We start from the raw sequence: 13596 nt of genomic DNA on the forward strand, positions 1-13596 counted from the left end.
TCGTCTGGTGTCTGTGTGCGCAGTGGGCACCTGGGCAGAGCAGCGCCTCCAAATGACTCCAGGCTAATTATGTGGCCCACACCGTCTGTTACAGCCCTGACACTTTTTCTGACTCACCAGACCAGTCCAGTGCAGCCAAACAGTCACTCAAATCTTATCAAGGAAATGTTTTAAAATGAGCTTCTGGGGTGTCGCCGGTCTTACCTTTCTCACTGCGACAGACCCTGGCACAGCCTCATAGACCTAAAAAATAACAGTAGTGATTTAGTTTGTGTGGAACAAAATGGAAACAGCAGAAGGATTTAAAAGTGTTGTTTGTATTCAGTTTGGCTGCTCTTTTTCTCATTTTATGCAAAATGTTCTTTCTGTTGTGCATAACCCTCCCAGGAACACATTATCAGAAAGCAATTATCAAACTGTGCACCCTCTGGTCTGAATGCGAAGGCATTTATAGCCAATCTTTATGTAAAACTATATATAAAAATGAACTTTAGAGGGATGATTGTAAACCAGACCCATTCATTTGCCCTAAATCTGTGAAGTTCAGGTCTGTCTTATCTTTGGGACTCTTTAACAGATGCCTGGTGGTTAAGGGGTTAAAAGCTTTTGTGGCAATTCAGGCCCAGCCATAGGTCACATCTGAGTCCAACCACTGGACAGCCAACCTGCAAGACAGAGCTTAATTATCCCAGCCAGTTACAGTTCAATAACTCCATCAAGCTGCTAGCCAGATAGCAGGTTTCCCTAGCAACGCCTCCGAAGTGAGGCACAGATCAGAGGAAGAGGGGGAGATAACAGACCCATGTTGGGAGCAGAGCCAGAGGAGCGAGGGGGTCCTCCCTGGACTCAGACCTTTAGACTGGGCACTGGGGACACACAGCTCCTGTTGGCTTCTGTCCGGCCGCACTCTGCTGCCTCAGAGCTTTGTGTCGCTTTTCAATCACAGCTTTTTTATACAGGCTCACGGGCCTATGGGAAAGTGTGCCCCTTTTCAGCTCTCCTCTCATACTGTTTCTGTCATCTCATGAGTGACCTCCCGTCCTTAGATTAAAATAATAGTCAGTTTTTATGTTGTAAATGGCGCCTCCATTTTTCGCCTTAAACCAAGCGGTCCATTACAAACCTGAGGACTGGTTGAGGCACAGGTGTTGGAGAGCATTCAGGTGGCTGTCTGGCCTCCTGCCGCAGTGTCTGGAAACTCAGACACCCCAGCCCCCCTCCATCTCCCCCCGCCCCGCTCCGCTACAGCCATACCTGCACCCTCCACCGCGATAAGGCATACGTCTGCTCCACATCCGCTTCACCAGACAACACCACACAACCAAAACCAAACCTATACCAGCTTTCTAGTTCACCAAAACATCTGATTTCCCTAGCCTAGCCCAAATGTGTTAGCGAGCATTAATCTGCCCATATTACCGTTATCGGGCCTGTGTGGCAGGCCGCTGTGTTACGTGACCACCTCAGAACAATAGGGTGTAATCTCTGTCACACACTGGAGCCTTTGGTTTATCTGCACCTATTCAAGTCTAGAATCAATGTTTCTTACACCAAGTTACTGAGCAGACAGAAGAGGTAGAAGATATATCGAAAAATCTATAATCTCGTGCTATTTTGAAGATTTGTATATCAAGTATATCGTCTACATTCAAAAAACATAAAAAAAAGAGGTTGAAGTGGGGTGATTAAAAATAAAACTTGCTGTGTCATGTTTCAACTAAGATTATAAAAGTGGTATTTCAGCTCTTTTATGGCTAATTTTACATTTGATACACATTTCATACAGTGCTTGAACCTCACCGGCCTTAAAAGACATTTACAGGGATGTTTATGCATATTTCTGATGGATTACCACATTATTGTTGCCGAGATAATAATAATAAAAATTAAAAACATTTGAGAGATTTATTTTTTGTCAATATTGCCCACGTCTACCAAACACACACTGCAGGCCTGCATTTAAACAGCACATTTCAATCTTTATTTAAACTGTATACTGAATAATTGTTCTCTGAGAATAATTTGTTGTTTATCATCAATAGTTACCCATGGCTAAAAACATCTTTAACCTCAAATTTACATATAAAAAGCCCAAGAATAGGACAACTGTGAAATTAATGAAATTATAATTTAATTGCGATTCATTTCTATTCGTCAACGACATGCTTGAAGCTTTTAAAACAAGAGGTCTACAGCCAATCCTCTGTCAGTAAAAGTATGTGGTTTGGAACAGAGTTCAGACTTTGGGGGAGGAAATGTGACTTTTTTTTGTGTTAAATTGCACTTGTAAAAAGTCTGTATTGTTTATGTTCAGAAAATGAACACTGACAGCCATTTTAAAACAAATCGACCAATGTGGAAAAATGTGATACCTAAGAATTATTAATATTATTACGAAAATACAGCAATAACACACACAAACATTTCATCAAAAAACATGAAAATCTGTTACAGGACAAAGGCATGCACTGTGCACGAATACATGAAAGTAGACGTTTTATTACAGTTATCTGGCGTGACTTAATGCTTTTTGATGTGAACTTAACACAAAGCAGATAAACCGCAGTAAAAGCCAGCGTATTGGGTGAACTCGTCTGACTTTCTTTGCTCAAACTTTGTATTCCCTGTTCAGTGGAGTTACAAACTAGCCAGGAGCTAGCGCCTTTTTACGGGGTGATATTTATTGGCTCCTTGGTGGATTGCTGTGAGCGCGGTGCTTTGTTAGTGCTGGGGGAGCTGAGGATTTCATCAGAGGGCTGGGTGCACTGTGTCAGACAGAGCCTAATAAAAGTGTCTCGCTGGTTTGTGGGCACCCGCTCTGCTCCGGCTGCGACTGCTCAGCACTTGTCGCACCGTGTTGGTCTATTTGGTATTCACGGGGCATGGCACTCTTTCAGCTGTTGTTGCTGGGGGCTTTGTGGCACACACACACTGATTAGTTGGCATCGGCATTGTTCACTACGAGACCTAGTGGGAAGACGGGACGAAAAAATATATAATTAGAAGAGGGAGACTGGAGACGAGAAAAGAGAAGGAGGGGAGGGTTTTTAGAGAGAAAATCAATTGTTTTGAACTGCATTCTTAATATGGGTAATTTGGCAGAAATTAGGTTTTTAGAAACGCATGATGTCTTGGGAAAAATGGAAAGTTTAAAAACCAGGTCAAGCTGTTATAGTGAATTTACACCTTTGAAATACATTAAAGGGAAAAGTACTGTTTTGACGAAGGCTGGTTCTCACTGATTGCTCTGCTGTATAGACATGCTCATAAAAGACCAATTCAATGGTTTCATTTTCTTTTCAATCTTGTCTTTTACCAGCTGTCTGCTTAAATTACAATGTATGTCTGAATGGTCTAAAAGCCCAGTTTAAATATTGATTTGAACCATTAACCAATTAGGTTGTGACATCTAATGACAATGTGAGGACTCAACACATCGCTGAATCAAAGAACCACAATGTAATGTTCCACAGCTGCTGATGGATCTCTGTCAACACACTCCCACTCCTCCCAATTTAACTAATGAAACATGCTCAACAATCCAACGCATCAATAAGAGGGATCAAAACTCAAGTGTCTCCTTTTATAGGTATTCAATATAACCCATGTATAACCCATGTTTCAAGTGTCGGGTTGTTTTTAGAGGCAAATGTGATAATAATGTGTTTAATTGATCCACTATAGTCGGGTAGCAGTTTGTAGCTAGCAGCAGACGTAGCATCAGTCTGGACAGCACCAGTCTGTGCATGAGGCTGCTGTGGTCAGGCGCACAGCTCCATAAGGGAACATCACACTGGCCCTGATATGCTCTGCAGAGGGGCTGACAGAGGTTAAACATCTGGGAGAGTGGGGGTCAGAAGAGTTGTGTTCTGTCATTTTCAATGTGGCACTCAAATACTGACGCAATGTTACTTCTCTTACCCTACTGCAACTGTAAATAGTTGGAACTGACCAATGACGGCCCTGTATCAGTTATTCCAAATGTCATTGTGTCAGCATGTGAAGGAGATACTCTTAGTCATTCAAACTAAATTGAAGGACCGTAGTTTTCTGATGAACTTGCTTTCTTGACAGCATCCATCCAACCATATATTGTACATTTTTAAATCTAGCATGTTTTCGGGTTCTGTCCAAGTCCACCCAAGAAAGACGATTGTGCCCTCCGCCGGCGTCCCAAGAGCCTAACCCGTGATATTTTATCAAGAGAGCTCACAAGTTAGGGTCTCAGGGAGCAGGTGAAGTACGCCAGTCTACAGAGGAGCCGCAGTCAGCTGCAGGGCACACACACACACACACACACAGCCACTTAAAAGTTACCCCTTTTGCCCACAGGCAACCCAGCCAAAAGCCAGAGCCTTTTCTCACACAATGGCTTCATCGGCTTCCATCAAAAGTCAAATGCCGCTTCGCCCTGGACCTTGCCCTGCCCTGGTATTTCACTGACAAATAACTTATTAAACTCAGGCACAGCCCCCTAGCGACCTGCGCACAAAAACATGCAGAGGTCAAAATATCTTTATACAAAAGCATGTAGAATAACCTGAGACATCCGTAACAGGTGCAGTAGAATACAAACATTCCAGGTTTAGACAAAAGATCTATTACAAAGCGTCACAAATTCAGCAGACACAACACTCCAGTAATGGTCCAGACAGAGGCAGGGCTCGGCAGACTGCTCTGGCGACTCAGAGCTAACTAGCCTTTGTGCTGGCACCGGGAAGCATCCAAGACAAGCAGCGGGATCCTCTCTTTGTCCTAAAATACATTTCCCTTTTGCATGAAGACTAGATCAGACCCTCCACTGGACGTCTCAATGTACAACGCCACTAGCAGCTTCAGTATCTGGCGCCAGCACAGGAACATGCAGCAGTAGCGTTCCATCACAATTAAAATAAATAAAAATACAGCTCTTTGACACTTAAAATGAACAGTAGTACAGGTCAAACATACACATTATTTGCTAAACTTGCTGTGCATCCTACCGCAGTCTGCAGCACCCTTAACACTGGATCCTGCCACCTACCTGCCCAACTCTGCTGCTATGGCGGCACGCTTGGCACATGATAAGTAGTTAGTGTCAAACACAACATCCTCAAGTAAGACACAAAGCACGTTCTATTTAGTGCATCTAGCCACTTCTGAAAACAGACAAAACCAGTGCATTAAATAACAACAATAACTAACGTTACAATACAACTAAGTATGATTCACAATATTACTGTGTAATCTGTGTCTATGTACAAACACACCATCACCCCCCCTCCCCTCTACCTAGTCCCCATCCCACCACCCACCTCTCAACTCCTCCCCCTCAGACAAAAAAAATCTGAACGATGTCTCTGACTGTCTCTTCTCTCTGGGGAGCAGCAGCAAAGTGGAGGCTTCCGGAAATGAACGCCGCTGCCACCCGACGTGCTGCCTTGCGCTCATTGCTCCGTCTGCCCCTGACTATGCCTTTTGTTGTCGAGGCGGGACGAGGCGCGAGTGGGCAGAGGAGAGAGGAGCTGATGTGAGAAGTCCAAGAGACGCCGCCACACGCAGGTCAGTGAGGTTGGACGCTCCCCTCTCCCCCCACACTGAGCACTGTGCTTCATCCTAACACTTGCATTGTCAGCTGCATCTCCTCGCCCCCTCCCTCTCTGCTCCACTCTAGACAGCAGGACACCAGCTATGTCGTGACACTGTACTCTACAACTTAACACTTTCATCTTTCCACAACCTTACGTGCTACAAAGTCAACATATTACTTTACGACACAAACCTGTCTTCCTAGCTGGCCATTGAAACACCTGTCCCTCTCTCAACTGACCCCAGAAGCCCCCCTCCCCCCACAGCCGCCCTGTACCTGTCTGTCTGCCGTGTCTTTACTCCTGTCTGCAGCTGCTTTGGTCAAAGTGAGACACTGCAGTAGAAGAGTGTATAGCGACAGCTTTGGCTCTTCCTCTCCGCTCACTCGCTCACACCCTCCATCCAGCCTTTGCCGGTGAACACGTTTCTCCCCGCGCTGATCAATTTCTTCTCTTTTCCAGCACCGCGCACACACACACACACACAGACTGACTGCAGTGAACTGGTTGGCCGTGGCGGAGGATGCGCTGTAGCGGTCTCAGTGATTTTACACAGGCTACAACATGGAAGACACAACTATACTATAATCATTTTTGGGGATGGATGAATTTGCTGATCACGTATGGCACCGGACAATGTTAAAAGCTGTGTCAGTAGTAGTGTTGTCACGATACAAAAATTTCAAAGTCTATTTTGATACTAAGGAATAGACTCGATACTCAGTACCGATTCTGATACCTCAATGATAATTAAAAAAACAAAACACTCTTTATATAGACAGTAGAATTTGATTTTTCACTTGTCCAGGTAGGTTCCATCTATAGTGGTCCATGGGTGTATACTAGCTCTGAGACAGCTTGAGATCATTTTAAAGCTGTTCAGGAAAGGTTCATGTCAGTCCTGATATTTTTAGTATCGATACCTGCTCTAAGAGTATCTTGTTTTAATACTAGTTTCAGTAATGATTAGCATCAGATTTTTGAAACTTTTGACAACCCTAATCAGCAGGGAACAGCCACGGGCACAAGGCATTCAGTAAAGATGATTATAAAAACATTGCAATAGAAAAAAAGTCCAAAAACAAAAGAAACGACTCAAGCCTCAGCGCCCGTGTGAGGAGCGTGACACAGAATGCAGAGACATTACGGCGGCTCTACTTTCACTGTCAGCTCACACTCCAACTGTCACAGAGTCAATGCTGTGGTCAGCTCCACATGAACCAAACACTCACAATATTATGACTGAAGCTTGCACACAGCAGACAGGCAGCAGACGCACAACAGACAAGTCTAACAGTACTCTTTGTCACACTGAACGGGAGGATGGTGTGTGGCTTAGGGTTGTGAGTCCTCGATCGGTGGCGTCTTAGTGAACAAAAGTTTGTATTAGCCGATGAATTATTTTATAAAGATTATAAGGATTTACAAGCAAAACAGCAGAAAACAAGAATACACGGGGTGAGTTAGCCGGAGTGTTGGGAGTGACTTAACAGTTTCGTCTGCCTTCTTGATTCTGAAGGTGTTGTTTACGTCTTTGTATATGTATTATTTATTCAATTCAAATATATTTATAATATAATTTAAACACAACTTCAGCTGATCAAAGTGCTTTGCGTAAAATGCAAGAAAAAAACCAAACATATATACAGGTAACACGATATACAAGAAGATGGGGCATGTCTTTAGTTCATCATGAATTTGTTAAGTGGACTATAGCCCTAATGTGGCTCTCTCTATTTATTATGAAACCAAACACATAGCTGTGTCATCGAAGCCTACAGAGCAACTGGGAAAGCATGGTGCGTTTCATTTTCCTTAGGTCTGAATGAGGTCTGCCCTTGACAGCTATTTCTAATCTCGGGGCTTAATCACCTTCAACACCCAGGATAGATTAGGGTTATGACCCTGTGTGACATGGAGGGGGCAGGGAGAGAACAGCAAATGTTATCATTGATTGATTATGCCCTTTAATTCAAATGGAAAACGCACTTTTAACAAGAAAAGGCTGAATCGTAAAATGTCACCGGCAATGGGTGTATGTCGCCTTCAGTCCAACAGAAAACACAAAACCAGAGCGAGCGGAGAACCGACGAGGGACAAGAAACCGCTGCAGCCAATGTCAAAAGCCAGGTTGAAGTCTATGGGGGAGGGTGGGTCTTCATAGATTGGCTGGGTGATGGCGCTGGTGATGCAGAGACAGGGGGCGGGACTTGAGCAGTGAGCTCGGGGCCAGCAGGCGGCCGTATAGGTGATCAATCACTGGTATTACCAGCGTGTCACTGCGGAGTCTGGAGCTGTCGCCGCATTCACACATCACCCCTCCACACACAAACATCCACAAACACAGGAAATAAAAAGACTTCAACTGGTGCGACTTATCTATTTTGCAGTCTCTCTTATAAGGCTGTCAAAGGTATACATACCCAGAGACAAATCAATACTAAAACTAATATCAAAACTAGATACTCAATTATCATTAGTGCAAAAAACACTCACGCAAATCATTTTTATATGACCACATGCTAATATTGACAAACCAACTACTGTTTTGAGTTTAAAATTACATTCTATTGTCCTTGGTATCAAATTTTAGTTTTGTGACAACACTATCCTCTTGTAGGTCAATGGAATGTTTTTTTGTTATTTCAATTCCTTATATATTTGTATACGTACTATCCAATGTATTTAGACCTTCAAAAAAGAGCTGGTACATAGTTTACAAAAGAGTGTCAGGAAACAATACCAGCACCTCTAGAGTTTCTCTTTCAAAACGTGCCAAAAATAGCTTCGCACAGGCTGAAGATATCCAGACAGATATCCAAAACAATGGTCTTATCTGAGTCAGAAACAGAGCAGGAGGAGGGTGATGGAGGAGGAGGGTGGGTGCAGGGGGAGGGGCCAGTGCCAGCGAACCCTCTGCGCAGCCAGCCAGTCAGCGGGACATTAATGACCATCATGTCTTGTCACACGAGCTGTCGGCCAGTCAGCAGATCCTGCCCTTGCCCCTGCCCTTCTCCGATCAATAGCTTCGATCTGTCTCAGGGGTTAAAGGGCAAGAGCGTATCAATACAGAGAGAGGGGCTGATGCAGCAGGCGCAGCGCTGACTCCAGACAGATCAATGACACCCCCGTCTGCCACTGCTGTGTTATGATTATTCATTTGCCATTAACCCCACCACATTAAGGGAATATGTTTGCTGCTGAAGAAATAGAGCTCCAGGCGACTCAGCTTGATAGGAAAGCTAGATTTTACGAGTCTGCAGCAAATGTACCGTCTGGCCATAGACCTGACACTGTTCAAGACTCAGACGATTTGTCACTAAGGTCACCAGTCGTTTGTGACGTCACAGACAACAACACAATCACTGATCATAAAGCGTTCACATAGACGGACTACTATTGGCTATTTAAGGGTCGTATCTGCACTAGTTTAATTAGTTTCAGTTTGAGATGTTCTAGAATTTCCACCAGCTTTTGTTGTGACTTTTCTTGAACAAAATTGTAAAATATAATTGCACAGAAATGTTGTATGCATTGTATGAATGAAATAAAATTACTATATAAAAGTCACATAATAGTCTGTTTTAGTTTATTTCACTTTCTGCAGCTGTCATTATTGGTGTCAGAATACTAATATTTCAAAGTTACTTTCATTATTCATTCTACAGTACTTTCATTATTATATCACATGGGCTAGTTCTGATTTTTATGGGATAGTTTCTCAAATGATTATCAAGTTTCAGTACTAGTTTTTGAGTTTGTATCTTACTTTCGAAAACTGAGATATTAATAGTTAAATGACGAATACGATAATCAGTGCTGACAAAATCATTTCTTATTAAAGTGAAGTAGTTTTAAATCATCATCACAAACAGAACAGAAATGTGCTGAGACTCTAAAATAAAACGGGGACAGAGAGCTCATAGTAACAGAGGGCGGCAGTCTTCTTGCAGGCAGAGATAGAAGCTTGAACAGACTAACTAATGCCAGCATTTATTTGTATAAGCATTCTCTAAACACAGGCCCTGCTGGAGCCAATGGGGCCATGCCTTGTTGCTGGGGCAGCTGTGGAGTGCTGAGGCAGCATCTCACGTGTGGAGCAGTAGAGCCGGGAATCACAAGGTCCCTCATGATTTGATACGATACAAGACAAGACATGACTCTCAGTACAATAATATCACGATATGGCCATACGTGCGATAATCGATATATTGCACATTAGGGCTGTGCCAAAAATCTATCTCAATGATAAGGCAAGCTCATCTTAATCGACAGGTCTACAGCCAATCCTGTGGCAGTGAGAGTGTGCGGTCCTGAAGAGGAGTCCCTTTCTCTTATTTAAAGCTCTGAGTCAGGGCCATAGTCTCTTTATGTCTCCTCACGTGTCCTCGCGTTTCACAAGTTTTAACTTAAATCTGCACAGTTTAAAAGTCCAGTGTCTCCTTCACTCTGTGTCTGTGTGAGGTGCTGTCTGACCCTGCTCCCCCTGCTTCTATGATCCAGCCACAGCTCCTCACCTTTTCTCCTCTCTGTCTTTCCTTTGGTGCCTCTTATCATTATAATCCAAGTCACATCCATATCGCCTAGCACTATTGCACATGATATTCTGCAATATATCACTACTTTTCAAGGACCACATAAATTTTAACAGCAGTATTTCTCTGTTAAACCACTACCTGTGAAAAGTTCATATGAAATCCAGCCTTTTTAATCATCAAACCAGTGAATATGCCAAATGTAAACAAGCCATAAAACTGTAGCAGTCACAAAATAATTTAACAAAATACACTAAATAAATACTCTGGATGATACGTGTATATATGTATGGAGCAGCCTGTGGCCACAAAGGTAAGGACAGATGAGAGAATCCCCCTTAAAAGCCTTCATGCTCAGTTTAAATGTGAGCACTATCACCATCTACAGAATACAGCGGGTATCTGCAGCAGTGCAAACAAGGCCTTATAGTGAGGTGGCACTTTCGGTTTCCAGGGATTTACCAGGATCAGATTCCACAGACAAACCTCCTTCTGCTTCAGCTCACAACAGTCTAACTCTCATGTTCACATTTGGCAAATTCTGTGTCCTGGATTTTAACTCTAATGCAATGGTTCTTAACCTTTTCACACCAAGATAATATTTGGCTTTCTGAGTATATCCATCTGTTTCAGAATGATATAAAATTAGGACAATTGCCATAGCGATTAACACTGGCATGATATTCATAGGGAGTTTGCCTCGACCAGAACAATTTAAAAGGTACAGTATGTAACTTTCTGGCTGCTGCATGTCACCAGCACAATTCCATGGAAACAGAAAGTAAAAATCATACTTTGAAACATTCTCCATGGAGATGTTTTATGTCATACTGTGGAATATTATAGCCAAAGGAACCATATTTTCATTAAAACAAGCAGGAGGAGACCAAATAAGAGTCAGGTTTGTGGAGATGCAAGTCCACTCAGAGTTAAGACTTTTTGTATGATTTTCAGTGTAACAAGCAACCAAAATGAAAACACATGCATATTTTTGTCTATTTTTTGGGGGGATAAAAAGTTACATGGCAAGGCAAGGCAAGTTTATTTGTATAGCACAATTCGTACACAAGGTAATTCAAAGTGCTTTACAGAATAAGAAAGACATTAAAATCACACAAATCAAAACATAAATAATCACCCAATCTGCAACTCTCTCACCCACTCGTTTGCACCCTTTAAAAACTCTCTCTCGCACTCTTTAAACACCGTCTTGCTCAGTTTAAGAACTTTCCCATTACTTTACAAAAAACTTTCCTGTCACTTCTCAAATACTTTCCTGTCACTTTACTATGTCTAATAAAAGTCCATCAGTCCATGTTTCTTTTGTCATCATAAAATTATTATTAAAGGAGAAGAGTGCAGAATAAAAACCTTTCAGTCGTATGCACAGCTAAACAGAACCGTTTTGAGCCTGGATTTAAATATTGTCAAAGTAGAGTCCTGTCTCACATCTTCAGGAAAACTGTTCCAAGTTTTAGCTGCATAAAACTGAAATGCTGATTCCCCATGCTGTGGCTTTAAAACAAAACAATAGCTTTTTTGAATGGAAATAAGACCTCAAAATGTTGCATATAACAGGAAGCTGAAACCAATATATAAGGCCTAAATTAAAACATGCTATAAAAAACGTTCTAAATACTGACCCAAAGGAGGTCAAAAATATAAATAAAGTTGTCTCTAAATGAATAAAAATTGTTACATATAGGTACTACAGTTTGAGAAACACTGATCTAATGCATCATAACTATTATATGAAGCGATATGAAATAATCTGCAAATGTAAGAATTGAGAAACAGATATGATGTTATGTGTGTCACAATCAAATAATAAAATGAAAAATGAAAGCATCCCAAACCAGCCACGAACACTTGAAACCAGAGAGCTCACAGGATGAATGAAACAAACTGCACAAAGGTGGTCCACTTAGCCAAGACCCAAACACACTGACAGCGAGGTCATCCATCACACCAAAGCACTGTCCCCAATGACGAAGAAGTGCGTGAAAAATGAAAACAACTCAAGCTGCATTTCAGATTTGGGGCGCCTTTCAAAGAACCCAACAGCAGTAAATCCAGAGCTGATCCAATGGTGTTGATTTGGGGTCATTTTACAGACTGTGGCTAAGGGACAGATGGAGTTGAAGTCAGCCATATTGCTACAATAAAAATAGACTCCAGTGTCACAAATGCTTATATTATAAAAGAGCACAGATTATACATGGAGAGAGGCACAGCCCCATCACGATAACAGATTTTAAAGTGTGATATATTGCTTAAAACGATAAACGATTGTACTGAATAGAGGTGCAGATCTAGGCAAAAATGGGCCAATGAACTGTTCACCCTCTAGGGGGGCTAGAAGCACATTATTGGCAAAAAATAAAAAATAAAAAATCCATAGATGCTATAACTGGTCAAACCTCATATAATCAAAATTTTATTTTTTTCAAATAATAAAATAGTTTGCAACACTATGTCAGTCCATGTGATCGATATCAGGCAGTCAAAAGTTCAGATGATCAGTAGTGGTGATCGGCCTCAAAAGTTTGATCAAAACACCTCTAGTACTTAAACTCATTTGTACCATTGGCACTGAAGACTGTCATAAAATATTCATAGGTTTCAGCTTCCAGTTCATGCAACATTTTGTGAACTTTTTCCAATAAAAAGATATTGTAGTTTGTTTTAAATTGTTAATTGCTATGGCAACCGTGTCTCATCATTCTGAACCCCACGGGTACTCTAAATACACAATGACCTGTAATAAATAAATAGCAGAATGAAACACTTAGTAGTTAGTTTGTATCTATAATGAGTCATAGAAGTTATTTATTCAACCCTGCAGCTCAAATCTAACTGTAATACAGAAAAATAACAAAATGTCCCCCACTAGTACAAAGAGAAATTACCCATAAATATTGACCCCCAAAGATTATTGTTCCATCTATTTTATATTGGTGGATCCCGTAATTTTCGTGACAGGCCTAGATGGATAAAACACAAGGTCACATAAGGATATGAAAGTTAAACAATTCATAATGAAAAGCATGGATGGGATGAGAGAGGTGTAGAAGCAGCCAGCGCGGATGTTAACAGGAAAAATGTGTTTGGTCCAGCGAGTCCGATTGATAGTGACAGTTGGTTTGATACTTGTGTTTATGTAAAACCATCTGTGCATCATAACGTTTGGCACACGGTTCACACGGCTGTGATCCTGTCTAAACACTTTGGCCCTGCACACAGTAAATATGCTGAGGTGTCACATCAGGTCCAGACACAGAGCCACACGGAGACAACCAAAGTGTGTGAAACAGGTTTCGGTATACAATTCAGTGAAGCTATAAAATGTTACAAAGCAGTGACTGATTTAAAGGTACACTCTGCGACTTTTCTGGTGGAGGATCCACTACGCTCTTGTCTCCATGGAGGTATTAATGCTTGCATATGTCATTGCATACATGACATTAAACACATCTACCTTAGGGTTGTCAAAA

At 41.9% G+C, this 13596-nt stretch overlaps 1 long non-coding RNA gene across 1 annotated transcript in view; it reads right to left on the reverse strand.

The window, feature by feature from the left end:
- Positions 1 to 209: 209 nt before the first annotated feature.
- LOC129456771 (uncharacterized) overlaps positions 210 to 13596 on the reverse strand; it is a 48184-nt gene continuing 34797 nt past the window's right edge. Inside the window, exon 3 of the long non-coding RNA XR_008648928.1 lies at positions 210 to 243. This is a non-coding gene — a long non-coding RNA (uncharacterized LOC129456771). The remainder of the gene's footprint in view (positions 244 to 13596) is intronic.

The sequence above is a fragment of the Periophthalmus magnuspinnatus genome, chromosome 14, assembly GCF_009829125.3.
Source record: "Periophthalmus magnuspinnatus isolate fPerMag1 chromosome 14, fPerMag1.2.pri, whole genome shotgun sequence".
Lineage (NCBI taxonomy): Eukaryota > Metazoa > Chordata > Actinopteri > Gobiiformes > Gobiidae > Periophthalmus > Periophthalmus magnuspinnatus.